The sequence below is a fragment of the Megascapheus bottae genome, chromosome 3, assembly GCF_031878675.1.
Source record: "Megascapheus bottae isolate mThoBot1 chromosome 3, mThoBot2.hap1, whole genome shotgun sequence".
NCBI classification, from domain to species: domain Eukaryota; kingdom Metazoa; phylum Chordata; class Mammalia; order Rodentia; family Geomyidae; genus Megascapheus; species Megascapheus bottae.
This window is the reverse complement of record NC_143511.1, coordinates 66,041,437-66,059,629: the sequence shown is the minus strand read 5'-3', so window position 1 is coordinate 66,059,629 and position 18,193 is coordinate 66,041,437. Positions and strand designations below refer to the sequence as shown.

General features: G+C 36.3%; 1 long non-coding RNA gene and 1 other non-coding gene across 2 annotated transcripts in view; both read left to right on the top strand.

Moving 5' to 3' along the window:
• Positions 1-18,193, top strand: part of LOC150065712 (uncharacterized) — a 36,963-nt gene that overhangs the window by 18,084 nt on the left and 686 nt on the right. The window lies entirely within an intron of this gene.
• Trnas-cga (transfer RNA serine (anticodon CGA)) lies at positions 3,011-3,092 on the top strand. The gene has a single exon. It is a non-coding gene; the product is annotated as a tRNA-Ser (tRNA).

Here is an 18,193-nt window from a genome sequence, read left to right as displayed (position 1 = left end):
ATTTTAGATTTTGGTTTTAGAAGTTGCATTTGGGGTCAGATACTCTTCTCCTGGGACCTGGCCAATGCTGAAGACACCATGTTGCTAGAAGCATTTGTCAAAGAAGCCTTCTCACTGCATCGTAGCAGGGAAGTTGGTAGATTCAGAGCCATAAAGGAGTGTAATTTAATGATGCTGGAAGCATGAGAGACAGCCAGAGGAAGCCACTCACCTCATGGCAGGTTATGAGTATTTTTCAGAGGAGGAGGCTCACCTCAAGGCAGCCATTAAGTAAGACTGTGAGCTGAAAAGGAGCTCCTTCAAAAGCATTTCCCCAGCCACCTACATCTTTCAACTGGTCCCATAATGCAACAACATAAGATTATCAATGAATGATCCCATTGATTTTGTCAGAAGTAGCCATAAAAAATCAGAGCAAAGAGGCCCGGAGTTTGGCCTAGTGGAGGAGTGCTTGCTTAGCATGCACGGAAGACTGGGTTCGATTGCTCGGTACCACGTACATGGAAAAAAGCTGGAAGTGGTGCTGAGGCTCAAATGGCAGAGCTCTAGCCTTGAGAAAGTCCAAGGACAGTGCTCAGGCACTGAGCTCCAACCCAAGACTGGCAAAATAAATCAGAGCAAAGTGATAAAACACAAATGTAAATTCTGTAGTAGAGAAACTTCACATAATCTTTCTTGTGCTTCTAAGAGCTGTCTCCTCAAGGTTTGACATGTGCCAGTGATTTATCCATAGCTTTTCTCTTTGCTATGCTTTCAGTAAAAGAAGAAAATGCACAGTAAGCACTTTGCCTGCGTTAGAAATTTTGTATTTCCTAGCATTTAGTAAACATTCTCAATTGCAGAATAAAATGACTACTGTCCTATTGCTTTAAAACTTATTAAATCAAAATAGAAGAAAAAAAATAAAAGTTAGATAACAAACATACCACCTGCCAAGCTGGACATCATTAACAGGAAGCTTGCAAGTCAAAGTCTTGGAGAAAACCTGGTCCCAGTGCTTTGGAAAAGGATACATATTTTTTTTTGCCAGTCCTGGGCTTGAGCTCAGGTACTGAGGAATTGAACCCGGGTCTTCGTGCATGCTAGGCAAGCACTCTACTACTAAGCCAAATTCCCAGCCCCAAGGATACATATTTTTATATTATGTGCCTATTAGGTACATGCATTAAAATCTCTGTAAGTAAACTAAAATGGATAAGATCCAAAATTTTTCTTGCATATTGTGGGCTTTTTGTCCATCAGAAATACATTTGGCTCTGGAATCTGAGATTTTTCTTGGTAGCCTACATTGACCAATTCTAAAATAAATAATGAGATTTGTCTACAGATCAGAGAGCTTTGTGTGTTCAAAAACTGTAGACCTTGTTCTATCCTAAGACTTTATCTATGTAACAAGGGAATGTGTAGAACTTAGATTAACCATCTATGGCCTTCAAAATGCATTATTCATCCCAGTAGTTGTAGCTGTACTGGTAACTGATCAAAATGCTGTTATTTTAGGCAACATTCTTCCTCATATTTGATGGTCATTCCTAGTGTTTGCAGAGATGGGAAAATTATTTTGCAAAGGGAGAGTCATTGAGAAGTCTCAAAGAGAAAGAAGAATGCCAAACAGGCATGAACTGGATTACTTGTTTATGGCTTAATTTACCTTGCTGAGCTACTACAAATAAACTTGATTCAGCACTCTACTAACATTGTTCTGCTCTTCTCTCTTCTCTCAAAATGAAGCCTACTTAGCATGTTCTACTTATACAAAACATTATTCTTCCTTGAAGGTGGGAAATCAAAGTGGTCTAACAGTTTTATTAGTCTAATATTTATTTATTTATTTATTTATTTTAGTTTTCCAAGGTGCTAGTTATTCATTTTTCTAGTTGGGATAATGTATAAAGGGGTTACACTTACATTTGTCAGGTAGTAGATGCATTACTTCTCACACATTAATACTCCTTCTCATGTTTTGTTCCCATTTCCTTCCCCTAATCTCCTACAATCATCTTGATTTCCCCCTTTCCTTCCATATTTCAAATAAACATATACATATATATATATAATACACCAGGTAACAAAAGTCAGGTACAATAACAACATGAGATTAACCATAAGGGCAAAAAAAAGAAGAAAAATAAAATAGTACATAAAGAACAACAATCACACAAGGTAAAGCTCATCTCCATATCCTAGAGTTCATTTCATTTAATCTCACCCTATATGATCTTATGTTCATAGGTTTGGAGCTATTGTAATCCTCTGCTAGGGCAGTCATAGGTGTGTACTAATTATTATAAATGAGAGAAAACACTGAGCCTATATTCTTTTGGGTCTGGATTACTTCACTTACTATGATTTACTATAGCTAAGATATGGAACCAATCCAGATGCCTCTCTACCACTTGAACCACTTATGGCTTTTTTTCCTGCCAAGGTTAGGTTTTTTTCATATATTTTTATTGTAATTAATAGAAGGGTTACATTATATTCAGCAGATAGAAGGTGCGTTACTTCACATACATTGATACCCTTTCTCATGTCTTGGTCCCCATTTCCCTCCTCCCACCCCGCCCCTCATCTTGTTTTCCTCCCTTTCCTTTCCGACTTCAAATAACCAAATATGCATATATACAATATATCAGATAACCAGGTGAAATATTGTAACAATATGAGATAACCAAGGGATAGCAAAAGAGATGAGAGATAACATAATACATTAAGGACAACAATCACTCATTATGTGATCCTGAGATCTCAGCCTTCTGAGTTGCTAGGATTACAGGTGAAGGAGTTGAATACACACTTTCAAATGAATACATCTAATCCTGACCTCAAAAGAAGGGGAAATAATAGATTTACAGTATCACAATTTTGTAATAAATTAAAAGTAGGTTGGTATTAAAATATATTTTTGTTATTGACATTTTATAGATTATAATTTTAATTTAAAATGTGAATTGCATTTCTAAACTAAACTAGCAAAATTGTAAGATAAAAGAAAGTGTGGGCGAATGGTGCTGTGATGGCCGAGTGGTTAAGGCGTTGGACTCGAAATCCAATGAGGTTTCCCCACGCAGGTTCAAATCCTGCTCACAGCGGATGTGCTTTCTAAGAAAGTGTGGGCGAAACAAAACAAAATAGTATAAAATTTAAATGCAAAGAAAGCATTCACAGAAGAACTGAGGAAAAAACTTGGGTTTAGTATTTTCTAAACATTTTTTTTCTCACAAAGTGACTACGTCATATAGTTTAATCTGATTATATAGAAAAAAGGGATGACAAAAATCTTATGATCAGAAATCATGTTCTTTACATTTATAAAAATGTGTATCCTTTCTTTTACATATCTACTTAAGATAAACTTTTCCACTCTATTGATTCTTGAGTCAGTTTTCTCATCTCATTCCAAACTACTTAAGAGCATAGTGCATTTGAATTCAAGTTAGGAGTTAAACTTTAAGCAGAAATATGTAAAATTACATATCACTTAAAGACAATAAATAAATAAGAGCTTTGTTGAAGACATACTCAGTGACCTAAAATTGTGCTCTGAAATTGTTTTTTGTTGGAATACTCTGTAATAAAAAGCCACTTATAACAAAGAGCAATCATCCTATAACTTTTTAACGATTGGTTGAGGATGGTTGTAAACTAAACTGGAAAAATTCTGCTAAAAACATTTGAAACAATAAAAGGCCTTGGCTTTTTATCTAGCAACTGTATTTTAGTGTTTTGGGACTACCCAGATTAAGAAGGTATGAACTTCATTACACACCAAGTTGAAGGTTCTTTCAAGAATTTTTGTTATGTTTATTAGTTTCTTTGAAATAGGATAGGGAAGGGGGAAAACAAAATGTGGGAGGGGTGGGTAGAAGAGGGAAATGGGAACAAAAACATGAGACGGGGTAGCAATGATTGTTAAGGAATGCACCTTCTATCTGGTAAATATAATGTAACCCTTCTATTAATTACAATAAAAATAAACACTGGTAGCATCTTAATCATTGTGACAAATAACTGAGAGATAATTTTGAGTAGTAAATATTTTATTATGGCATATTTCAGTTGTAGACGTTTTTATCCAAGACCACCTAGATTCACTGCTTTGAGGTTGAGGCTAGATGGAATGTGATGGTGTCAAGGGAGAGATGAAGGCTGCTCACCTCATAAAGCCAGGAAGCAGAGAGACTGGGAAAGAACAAATCTACATAACAGGTTGTATCCAGGACCCTTCCTATTGGAAAGTGTTGCCCACATTCAAACAGAATCTTCCTTCCTCTGTTACTGTTCAATGTGCAAATTGTATTTAGCTCCACCCTCAGAGACATTTCAGTAGTATGCTCTGCTAGTCTCTTAGATATTTCTCAATGTAGTTGACAATCAAGAATAATCATTCCAATTATATATCACTGATAGGAAAGTATTCATAAGGTGAGTGTTTTCTACATAAGAAAAGATTAAATAAGTACCTTCACAGACCTCTTTATTTCTACCAAGGGCTATATCTAGCTCATCTTTTTAGGTCATACAGGGTCACTAATGCAGGCATGTGCAACACAGTAACTTATTCGAGGCTGAAGAAAAGGATACCTGTCTGCCTCATCATGTAGCATAAAAATGTCCACAGGTTAGATGCTTCTCATGTTTGAAATTTTGCTGTATATCATAGTGGGCTAGTAATTTAGTAGGGAATTTAGAATAAAGAAACATGCCATGTCTTAACATTAGCAGTAATAGTGAATAGTAATATCACACACAAAAAAAAACACAATGAAACTTCTAAGGAAAGTTTTAAATTTGTCGCTGTCCCCTCGGCCGGCAAGGAAGACGCAACAAGTGAGACTTCTTCTCGAGCAGCAGTTTATTCAGCAAACTTACAGCTATGCCGGGTCGACCCCGACTTCCTCAAAACCCTGGGCTTTTATAGGCCCATCATCCAATCACATTTGCTTTCTTACAATTCTATAGCCAATAATATAAATACACCTCTATAGCACATTCTAAACAAGTAGCAATATGGCATTACACATACTTCCAATCATGCATAAAGCTCATGAACAATCACATCTTTTCCTGGAAACTTTCAAACAACTCAGTGGCGCAACCACAAAGGCGGATGCCAGCGCCATCTTGTAATGGCGAATGTAATAGCTCTCTACATAAATTTACACATATTACATACAGTAATTACATAAAGTAATGATTACTTAAAGTAAATTCAACCTACATTTTAAGTTTAGGTTTAATAACTACATGAAAAAGCATACATTAAAGCATTTATCAATCAAACCTTCTCAGCAAGGTGGTAAGCTTGCTAGAAATTATGTTGAACAGAAGCAAACTACTAAGTCATTCCCTTTATGTGCTCAGTCTTCACTACATACAAAAGACCATTCATAGAAAGATAATATCTTTTTTTTTTTTTTTTTTTTTTTTTGCCAGTCCTGGGCTTGAGCTCAGGGCCTGAGCACTGTCCTTGGACTTTCTCAAGGCTAGCGCTCTACCACTTGAGCCTCAGCACCACTTCTGGCTTTTTTTCTATGTATGTAGTACCAAGGAATTGAACCCAGGTCTTCATGTATGCTAGGCAAGCACTCTACCACTAGGCCAAACTCCCTGCCAAAAGATAATATCTTATGCTAACTTATTAATATTTTGTTTCTTTAGGGGCATTGAAATATTCTTTGTACATTCCCATAATTGAACATTTTTTAAAAAATAGCTACATCATAAAATATCTGATACCATATGAATAACTTTTTTCAGCCTGACTTCCATTTTATTTTGCAGAAAAGAGTTCATAAGAGTCTTCTTTGAAAATTCACCAAATATTTTGACATATTATTGATCATTTCTCTCAGATATATTGCAAAGATTCCACTGTGTTGTGAAATTGATAGCTTTAAAAATATTGGAAGCAGGGGCCGCGAGTTTGGTCTAGTGGTAGAGTGCTTGCCTAGCATGCACGAAGGCCCGGGTTCAATTCCTTGGTACCACATACATAGATTAAAAAAAAGCCAGAGTGGTGCTGAGGCTCAAGTGGTAGAGCTCTAGCCTTGAGAAAGTTCAAGGACAGTGCTCAGGCCCTGAGCTCAAGCCCAGAACTGGCAAAAAAAAAAAAAAAATATTGGAAGCAATTAGAGTCAATTTTTCCCAATTTTAAATAAGTGCTGAATCATTGAATAGGAGGAAAAAATTCAATTAAACCTAAGAATAGTTGTTGTCAATGATTGCTGATCAGTGTCTTCACAGTCAAGTATTTCAAAACTACTAATAGATGCTTACCTTTTAGAATTTTTATCCTGAGGAAATATGTGACTTAAGGCAAAAATTATGTATTCATGCCATCAGTTATCAAATTCACTGTTCCTTTGATCAAATTGAATATAATATTAAGATTAGAGAAATTCAAAGAAAGCCTTCATAAAATTACCACATTTTCTTATAGAAATGATAAGCCTGTCCTCAGTTAATGAGACATAAAATTTTAATATTTTTATTCTACTATATCTCTTTTCTGTTGATTGAGGATCATTTCTGTTGGAAAATAAAAAGTAAGTTTTGTGCCATACTTACCTTTTTATATATAATGAAGATGCCCAGAGGCTAACATCCTAAGATTTCTAAACCTCAAATCCAAGAGGAGTGGGGTTTTCACTTAAACATTCATGCCCATTGATGCCTTTTACAGAAAACACTAAAAGAGAATTTCAGGTTCTTATATAAGACAGTGCAATTGTCATCAGGATATCATTCATTGTATATAACTTCTGTGGGGACTCCTTAGAAGAAATTCTCTCAGTTTCATTTCCAAAACTAAGTTTTCAGTTAAGGAAATACAACTTGAAACTGGTGGTCTTCATTCTCACACTGTAATGAATGAAAAGCTGAGACTTCAGAATGATGGAAGTGGTAACACTGATCAGTATGCTTTGTGTTAATCAAATAGCATGTTGAATGAACTAACTCTTAAAAGTGCTTAAAGAAAATAAGAAAGAATGGTAGACAAGAATCAAACAATTTCAAATGTAGATCTGGTCTATGAAAGTGAGGGAAAACTGCTTACCTTAAATCATCGATATAACCCAGATTCAGACACCCATCCTCACAGCTAATAGAGATGATATTTGAGATGGAGGAAAAATCAGATTCCCTTTAACAGGGTCCAGCCCCTTTTGAATTCATGCTTCTGATTACCTAAATAAATCAAGATTCATTTCTGTAAGTCCCCATTGCTTTACTAATTAAACTGCTCATATGACTTACCTTGGGAATATATTTCCTTATTTTTGCTTGTCACTAGTCTCATATCCATCTTTCTAGAATTCATATTATATCGAATTATAGGCATAGACAAGACTCAGTCACACAATTGAATGCACTGACAAGATTCTCTGAAACAGAAGGCTAGATTAAGGCTGAATAGTTTCCTCAGGGTACAGCTATTCACATTGTTTCTCAATGTTTTGTTCCTTATTTATCCTATAAACATTATTATTTTCTCTGGGCTATCATTCAGTAAAACTCTGTATCTGACATATTGTTAGACCATGTGCTCGTGAAATGGTGTAGCCCAACATGACCCATGACATATAGTTTATACAAGCAAAGCTACTATATTTCTTAAGCTTCATTTATCTACAAGTTACCTCTTGTGTTATATTCAGCCTTGAGAACCAGTTGAGCCTGTTCTTAAGGAGATATTGTCATGGTTGATGCAAATTCTAACATCATTGTTTTTAGGAAATTGTACTTGTAAGTCCATGGACAAATATTTAGCAAAAAACAAATTCTAGTAGCTTTAAGAAATGAAATTCAGTAAACAGTATAGTCCCACGATGTTTTACAATCTGTCTTTCAAGTGCATGCTGGCAGGCTGAAGTCACAAACGCTCTTACACACATCACCACTAATATTGGGCTGCCCCAAGGAAATCTATAATCTGTTGTTTCAGAACTAGGTAATAGTAGTATCTTTCAATATGCTGAAAATTGCTTCTTTGCATTCATCTTAGGGTATTTTGATCATTAAGAATTTTTATTTTAGTGAATTTGAATTTGATACATTTCTTTTTTTATTGTTGGGATAATGTATAGAAGGGTTATGGTTACATTTGTCACATAGTTAAGTGCATATTGATACCCTTTCTCATGTTTGGTCCATTTTTAATGGCATTTTAAAATATTTTAAATAAATTATCCTTTTCCACAAGTCATGACATTTAGAAAAAAGATTTTGCTCTATAAAATTTCACATGTCACACTCTGTTTAAGACATTTTTCTTGAATTAGTTCCATTTATAAAATACATAGTGGTCAACATTGGTATTCATTTTCTGTTTTCATAATCATTCAGTTTAATGAAATAATTCAAGACTCAGTAACTTAAATCACTTAGCATTTATCTAGTTTATGGATGTCTGGGATCTTAATCTGGTCTTTTCCAAGCTCATTTGAATATCTGTTTTTGCTGCAGATCCACTTACCGAAGACAGCTTTCTTCTGTGGCAACAGGATGACCCAGATTCTGTTACTGCAACTTTCTTTTTATTTTAGTACATTAGCCTAAGGATGATTTCATGGTAAAATTACCCATGCAAGAGTGGCTACAAGCCCCAAATCATATCTGAATTACCAAATTGGGAAAAAGCAAAAAGCAGAAGCTTGAAACATTTTCTACATCCTATTTTGAAATGTTCCACATTGCAATTATTTTTTCAAATCTGATATTTTTGCTGTATTTGAAGGTACTAGGATTTGAGCTCAGGTCCTAAAACATGTGAGGTTAACACTTCCTCAAGAGATATGCCACAACCATTTTTTGCTTGAGCTATATTTTCACTAAAGACTTTTTAGCTTCTTTTGCCCTGGGCTGGCCTACAGTGGAGATACTTTTAGCAATCACCTACCTAGGATCACATGCACACAGCACCACAGGTGATTTATTCATTGAGCTAAAGGTCTAAGTAATTTGTTACTAGGTTTCCCTCAATCCTTGATCCTCTGCTCATGCAGATAAAATAAAGACACAGAATACTAAATCCAATGCAAAAGTAAATGATCTTGATACTAAACAATGAGTTAGGCCATGATCACAGCCTTCTAATTTAATTTAATGATATTAATTTTAATTCACCTGAAATAAAAAACCAAGTACTGTAATTTTGCCAGACACATGATTAGACCCAATGCTGAAAGTCTGAAGACAGACTTTGCAAATAATAAAGACTTGTTTATTTTGAATGAATATTTTAATTGAATGATCTTACCTTTCTAAAGTTGCTTTAAAATATTTGGCAATTACTTTTAAGCAATTATCTTGGATAATTATTTATTTTCACAATATTTATCTAAACATAGAAATAAAACAAATACAGAAATACCCCAGCTGAATTTTAGAAACATTTTTGTCTAGTCCTGGGACTTGAACTCAGGGCCTGAGCACTATTTTTTGGTTTTCTCAAGGTAGAGCTCTACCACTTAAGCCACAGCATCACTTCTGGCTTTCTATGTATGTGGTACTGAGGAATCAAACCAAAGGGCAACAAAATAGTACGTTAAAAACAACAATCACACAAGATAAAGGATCCTGCAGATCCTTTCATTTACCCTCATCATATATGATCTTATGTACCTAGGTTTTTGTGCTACTGTAATCCTCTGCTAAGAGAGTCCTAGGTGTGTATTAATTATTTCAAATGGGGGAAACCATTGAGCCTATGTTCCTGTAGGTCTGGCTTGTTTCACTTAATAGGATTTTTTCCAAGTATTTACATTTCCTTGTAAATGGGGCGATGTCATTATTTTCGATGGCAAAGTAGACTCCCACTGTGTATAAATACCACATCTTCTTGATACAATCTTCTACTGAGGGGCATCTGGGTTGGTTCCGTATCTTTGCTATGGTAAATAGGGATGCAATGAACATTGTTGTGCTAGTGGATTTAGTATGTCCTTGTTTCTGGATGATTGGGTAAATGCCAAGTAGTGGAATTGCTGGGTCATAGGGGAGTTCTAAGTTTAGTCTTTTGAGGAACTGCCATACTGCTTTCCATAGTGGTTGAATGAGTTTGCACTCCCACCAGCAGTATAGCAGTAATCCCTCCTGGCCACATCCCCTCCAGCATCTGTTATTAGTTTTCTTGATCCTGGCCATTCTAACTGGAGTCAGGTGGAATGTCAATGTTGTTTTGATCTGCATTTCTTTTATGGCCAGAGATGTCGAACATTTCTTCCTGTGTCTATAGGCCATTTCATTTGAGAGCATTTATAGGATACTCCTCTAGGTTTGCCATTGACTGCTCTATTGCCTGTTTATTTTGAGTGGGAGAACCTATTCCTTGATTTGCCATTTTTCTTGAGTTTCGTGTTTTGCCCATTTGAAAATGTGAGCAAGATTAATACCACACAAGATTGCAATTTTAAGATATAACTTGCCTAGAACTGTATAGCTGCCCGGACTATAGAGGTTCACAATTTTAGACTGGTGTTTTCACAGTCTCTTTCCTTTTGTGCACTTACAGCCAAATCTAACACTACCACCAAACATAGTTTTATGACCAAAAAAATCCACAATCCAATCTCTATGATATTTAAGTCACTCTGGACTCTGAACAAATATGTATGCAGTCTTGGTCAACAACAATCAACTGTAGATCCATGCATTATGAAAATTTAAGAAGGAACAGAAGATAGAAAGATAGTAGGAAAGCCAAGAGGGGAAATAAGAAAAGAGTAATATAGGAGTGTAAGAGTAATATAGTAATGAAGGAAAGGAATAGAGTGAAGATGACTGTGACCTAAAGTGATAGAAAGGGAAAAAATGAATAAAAATTTAAAAATAAAACTTATAAAAAATAAAGAGGAAATATATATGAAAGAGATCAATGTTAAAAGAAACAACACCTCACAATTATGAGTTTGTAAACAAGAAGTAGTAAGATTATAAATGAAGGATTAGAAAGCAGGGGACTTAGTCAATAAAAATATAATTTGTAACAAGTTTGTATACAATGAGGGAGAACTACTACTAATTGCTGTAACTATGTTTGGAGGAATGACCACAATGACAGAAGAAAAGAAAAAAAGGGGAGGGGGGAAGAGGATGGAAAAAATGGCAAAAAAGAAAAGAGATGATTGGGCAGAAAAAGTTCTGCCTTACAGATTTGTTTTGGGTCTCTGCGACAGTTTTCACCCAGGGTGAGCAGGGTGGTGAGCTTTATGTGTCCTTCAGGAGAAAGTTGGATGTTTTCCATAGCATGAATGAGAATGGAGTTGTTTTCTTTCTGGAGTCAGTGCTGAGTTTCAGAACTCACTTTGATCCAGCCTGGGGCCACTATTTTTTTAGCCATTCCAGCAGAGAGCCTCAGGGTGGAGCAGCCTCTGGCTTTGTTTCCCAGGACAGTGACTCTGCCCAGGGAAAAACTGCTTCCTGGAGGGCAAGGAAGAGATAACCCGGTTAAGTTGACTCTAGGAAAAACCTTTTCCCTTTTGAGAGATGGCGCTGTGGAGATCACTTCTCAGGCTGCACTTCTAATCTGCTAGTTGGTATGGCAGGGTCTTTGCCAGTAGCTGCTGTCAGCTGGTGGGGAGGGGCTACCTTCCAGATGCTGTTCTGTAGGTAGGAGTGAGAATGTCTTTAGTGAGGTACTCACACTACCCCTTGGTTGTCTGTAGCCAGCAGGTCTGTGCTGAAGGTAGGTGAGGGGCTGAGTGCCCGGCCTCTTATCTATAGCCCGCTGCCAACAGCATGGGCTTAAAACTTTCTTCTTGAGCAGGCTGCCTTTTTCCTCTCTAATTGAGATCTCTGTGTTACTGCAGCTTACTTAGAATTGTTCTTTAGGTATAAACTTTCATCTACAATGCTAATAATGGTATCCTGATAAGAGTTCAGAAAGACTCACCCTGAACTGCCACCATCTTCCTCTGAATCCCCCTCTCTAATGCCATTTACTTGAGAACTGAAATTGAAGGGTAAGTATCAAATCCTCACAGCTAGTAAAGTAGGGGACCTTATCTGAAATTAGAGTGACTGTTTAGGTTCTCTTATCTAATTCTTGGTCCATTTCTTGTCTATATTCTCTGTTTATTTACCTATATTATCACCAGAAGTCTCTCAACTTAAATTTCTTTTTGCACTTCTGACCTGAATTGTTGATTAGATTTGGATTTCTCCATTTCATTGTTGGGCTAATAAATACAGGGGTTAGAGTTGGATGCATTACCTTTCAAAACTTGATACCCCTTCTCATGATTTTGTCCACCTTTCCTTCCCCCCACCCCCTCTCAATCATCTTGTTTTCCCCCTTTGCTTCCCTATTTCAGATAAACAAATAAGTGCCCATATAGTATATCAGATAACAAAGTGAGATACCGTAATAACATGAGATTTACCATAAGTGGAAAGAAGAAGAGAAAATAAATAATTTCACATACTACATTAAGAACAACAATCACAAAGATAAATCTCTTGTTTCCATAACCTAGAGTTCATTTCATTTAGTCTCATCCTGTGTGACCATATGTACATAGCTTTTGAGGTATTGTGATGCTCTGCTAGAAGAACCCTAGATGAGTACTAATTATTACAAATGAGGGAAACCATGGAGTTGTTACTCCTTTGAGAATGGCTTGCTTCACTTAATATGATTTTTTTCTAAGTCTTTCCATTTCCTTACAAATGGGGTGATATCATTCTTTTGGATGGCAAAATAGACTTCTATTATGTATAAACACCTCATCTTCTAGATCCAATCATCTACCGAGGTGCATCTGGTTCCATATCTTAGTATCTATGGTGAACAATGCTGCTGCAATGAACATTGCTGTGCTAGTGGCTTTAGTATGTCCTTGTTTCTGGATATTTGGGTAAATGCTCAGCAGTGGGATTTCTGGGTCATAGGAGAGCTCTATGTTTTGAGGAATCACTACACTGCTTTCCAGAGTTGTTGAAAAGTTTACACTCCCATCAACACTATAGTAGATATCCCTTCTGGCCACAACCCCACCATTATCTGTTGTTATTAGATTTCTTGATAATGGCCATTCTGATGGAAAGGAGATGGAATCTCAAAGTTGTTTTGATTTGCATTTCTTGTATTGCCAGAGATGTTGAGCATTTCTTCATGTGTCTATAGGCCATTTTTATTACTCTTCAGATAAGTCTCTCTTTAAGTCTTTAGCCCACCTTTTATTTATTTATTTTTTATTTTATTTTATTTTTGCCAGTCCTGGGCTTGAACTCAGGGCCTGAGCACTGTACTTGGACTTTCTCAAGGCTAGAGCTCTACCACTTGAGCCTCAGCACCACTTCCGGCTTTTTTCTATATGTGGTACTGAGGAATCGAACCCGGGTCTTCATGCATGCTAGGCAAGCACTTTAACCACTAGGCCAAACTCCCAGCCCCTAGCCCACCTTTTAATGGAATGGGTTTTTTCTTTGAGGATTGGTTTTGGAGAGATTCAAATTTTTACCTGTAGAGATATTTTAGATATGAGGCCCTTGTATGTAACATGGCTTGTGAAGATCTCCTATTCTCTTGCTTCTATTTAACTTGTTACCTATGAACGTTGCCATACAAAAGCTTTGCGGTTGAATGCAGTTCCATTTGTCCAAACTTTCCTTAATTTGTTGTGGTTCTGAACCTTTATTAAGAAATTTTGACTTATGCCAATGACTCCTAGTGAATCTCCTACCCCTTCCTATAACGTTTTCAGGTTATCTGCTTTTATCTCAAGGTCTTTGATCCATTTAGAATTAATTCTGATGCACGGGTACATAGAAGGATGCAAGTTTAGTTTTTGGCAGGTGGTTAACCAATTCTGCAAGCACCATTTGTTGAAGAGGCTGTCTTTCTTCCATCCTATTTTTTGGGGTCCTTCATAGAAGATTAGGTGGCCATAGGTCTGTGGGTTCTATTCCATTGCTCCTTAGGCCTATTTTTGTGCTAGTACCAAGCTGTCTTGATTATTATAGCTCTGTAATAGGGTCTAAAGTTTGGTATTGATATTCTTCCAATACTGTTCTTTCTGCTAAGGATTATTTTTTTCTTTGCTATTCTGGGTCATTGATTATTCCATATGAATTTTTGTATTGCTTCTTCCACTTTCTTAAAGAATAACATTAGGATCTTGATGAGTATTGCATTGAATTTAAAGATAGCCTTTGGCAGAACTGCATTTGTACGATGTTCATTCTTCCAATCCAGGAGCATGGAAGTTTTTTCCACCTCTTCAGTTCTGCTTTAATTTCCTTTTTCAGGTTTTTAAAGTTTTCGTCATAAAAGTCCTTTACATCTGTAGTTAGATTAATTCCTAGGTATTTAATTTTCTTTGAGGCTGTTGCAAAAGGAGTTGCTCTCCTGATTTCTGCCTGGCTCTTCTCATTGTTGGCATAAAGGAAAGCCATTGATTATTGAGAGTTAATTTTTTTTTATTTTTATTGTAATTAATAAAAGGGTTACATGATATTTGCCAGATAGAAGGTGCATTAATTCACATATATTGATACCCTTTCACTTGTCTTGGTCCCCATTACCCTCCCCTCCACCCGCCCCCCCATGTTGGTTTTCCCCCCTTCCCTATCCAATTTCAAATAACCAAATACAAATAAATCCAATATATCAGATAACAAAGTGAGATACTGTAACAATATGAGATAACCAAGGTACAGCAAAAGAGATGAGAGATAACATAGTACGTTAAGGACAACAATCATTCATTATATGGCTTATGTTTCTATATCCTAGAGGTCTTTTCAATTAGCTTCATACTATATGGCCTTATGTATCAAGGTTTTGCTCTATTACAGATCTCTGCTAGTAGAGCCCAAGGTTTCTACTGATTATGACAAATGAGGGAAACCATTGAGCCTAAGTTCCTGGCTTACTTCGCTTAATATAATTTTTTCTAAATCTTTCCATTTCCTAACAAATGGGGCGATGTCATTCTTTCTGACAGCAGCATAGAATTCCATTGTGTACAAATACCACAACTTGTTGATCCACTCATTAACTGAACTGAGGGACATCTAGGTTCCATATTTTTGCTATGGTGAATAATGCTGCGATGAACATTGTTGTGCTAGTGGATTTAGTATGCCCTAGTTTCTGGATGGTTGGGTAAATGCCAAGTAGTAGAATTGCTGGGTCATAGGGGAGCTCTATTTTTAGCCTTTTGAGGCATTGCCATACTGCCTTCCATAGTGGTTGAACGAGTTTGCACTCCCACCAGCAGTGTAGTAGTGATCCCTCCTGGCCACATCCCCTCCAGCATCTGTTGTTATTCGTTTTCCTGATCCTGGCCATTCTAACTGGAGTGAGGTGGGATTTTAGAGTTGTTTTGATTTGCATTTCTTTTATGAGCAGAGATGTTGAGCATTTCTTCATGTGTCTATAGGCCATTTTGCTTCTTCTTCAGAGAAGACTCTCTTTAAGTCTTTGGCCCATTTGTTAATGGGATGGTTGTTATTTTGGAGCTTAGTTTTGGAGTGATTCAATTTTTTGAGTTGTTGATATATTTTAGATATGAGGCCCTTGTCTGTTGTTTGGTTGGTGAAGATCATTGGGATAATGTATAGAGGTTTTACAGTTACAGTTGTCAGGTAGTAGGTGCATTACTTCTCCCAGATTAATACCCCTTCTCATGTTTTTGTCCCTATTTACCTCACCCCCCAATCATCTTATTTTGCTCTTTCCCTTCTTTATTTCAAATAAACATATATACAGTATACAAGGTAAAATAGTCAGATCCAATAAGAACATGAGATAAACCATAAGAGCAAAAAAAGAGAAAAAAATAACAATATATTAAGAACAACTTAAAGGCTAATTTTTTTACCCTGATACTTTGCCAAAATTTTAAATCAGCTCAAGTAACTTTGGAATGGAGTCTTTAAGTACAGATTCATGTCATTTCCACCTTACTTATTTGGATCCCCTTTTTATTTGCTTATTGCCTATTGCTCTGGCTAGGAATTCAAATAATATAGTAAGAGGAGTGAAAGAGTTAGAGTCTTTGTCTTGTTCTTGATTTTGGATGAAATGGCTTTAGCTTTATGCCATTAAGTATAATTCTAACTGGAGGTTTATCATACACAGTTTTTATTATACTTAGGAAGGTTCCATGGATTCCTAGCTTCTCCAGAGCTTTTAGCATAAAGGGGTGTTGGATCTTGTCAAATGCCTTTGTGCATCTATTGAGACAATCATGTGATTCTTGTCCTTGCTCCTGTTGATGTGCTTAATTATATTAATTGCCTTGCATATATTGAAGTAGCTTTGCATCCCTGTGATGAATCCTGTTTGATCATAGTGTATAATTTTTTGATGAGTTGTTGAAGTCAATTGGCCAGTATTTTGTTGAAAAGTTTTGCATCAGTGTTCATCAAAGAGATGGTTATATTGTTATCTTTCTTTGATGAGTCCCTGTCTGTTTTGGGGAGGGTTATGCTGGCTCTTTGGCAAAGAGCCTTCACTTCAAATTCACTGAAGAGTTTGAGCTTATAGAAATAAGCTGTGAGGCCTGAGGACCAATGGAATAGAACTGAAAACCCAGAAATCAACCCACAGACCTATGGTCACCTAATCTTTATAAGGGAGCAAAAATAATAGAATAGAAGAAAGACAGCCTCTTCAACCAGTGGTGCTGGCAGAACTGGTTAAGCACCTGTAGAAAAGTAAAGTTGGATCCTTCTATATCATCCTGCACCAGAATTAACTCCAAATGGGTCAAAGACCTCAAGTAAAAGCCGATGCAGTTAAAACATTACAAGAAGGAATAGGAGATATACTAGTCTCCCTGGCACAGGTCGAAACATTCTCAATAAAGACCCCCAAACAGAACAAATCAAAGACAGTTTGATATGTCATACAGCATTAAACTGCAGACTTTCTATATGGCAAAGGACATAGCTAGCAAGCTAAATAGAAAGCCCACAGAGTGGGAGAAGTTCTTCACTAACCATATAACAGGCAATGGCCTCATATCTAAAATATATCAACAGCTCAAAAAATTTAATCACACCAAAACTAATCTCCAAAAAACCAACCATCCCATTAAAAGATGGACCAAAGACTTAATGAGAGTCTTCACTGAAGAAGAAATAGACACATGAAGAAATGCTTGACATCTCTGACAATAAAAGAAATGCAAATCAAAACAACTCTGAGATTCTACCTCACTCCAGTTAGATTGGCCATAATCAAAAAATCTAATACAACAAATGCTGTGTGGATGTGGCCAGGAAGAATAACTACAATACTGTTGGTGGGAGTGTAAGCTCATTCAACCACTATGGAAAGCAATATGGTGATTCCTCAAAAGTCTAAGCATAGAGCTCCCCTATAACCCAGCAATTCTGTTATTTGGCATTTACCTAATCGTTCAGAAACAAGGACATACTAGAGCCATTAGCACAATGATGTTCATTGCAGCACTATTTACCATAGCAATTATATGGAACCAACCTAAATGCCCCTCAGTTGATTTTTGGATCAAAACGATACGGTATTTACACACAGTGGAATTTTTTTTGCTGCCATCAGAAAGAATGACATTGCCTCATTTGTAATGCAATGGAAAGAGTTAGAAAAAAAATCATATTAAGTGAAATAAGCCAGACTCAAAAGAACATAGGGTCAATGGTTTCCCTCTTTTGTCATAATTAATATAAACCTTGGACTCTCCTAACAGAGGTTTACAATGGGGCAAAACCTAGCTATATAAGACCATATAGGATGAGGCTAAATGAAAATACCTTCAAGATATAAAAACAAGCGCTATATTAGGTGTGACTGTTGTTCTTAATGCACTATGTTATTTCTCATCTCTTTTGTTGTCCCTTGGCTATCTTGCCTTGTTATCTGATATATTGTATATATGTTTATTTGAAATAAGATAGGGAAAAGGAGAAAACAAGATGAGGGGAGGAGGTGGGGGAGGGAAATGGGGACAAAAACATGATTGTTAAGGAATGTACCTTCTATCAGATGAATAAAATGTAACCCTTCTATAAATTACAATAAAAAATTTTAAAAAAGAAGTAGCTGTTAATCCATCAGGTCCTGGGCTTTTCTTGGATTAGAGATCTCTTATCACCATTTCTATCCCACTACTTGAAATGCATCTGTTTAGTTGGGTTTCTCCATTTTGAGAGGTGTAATTGAGACAAACTTAATGCTGATTAAGTTTTTAAAGTTTCT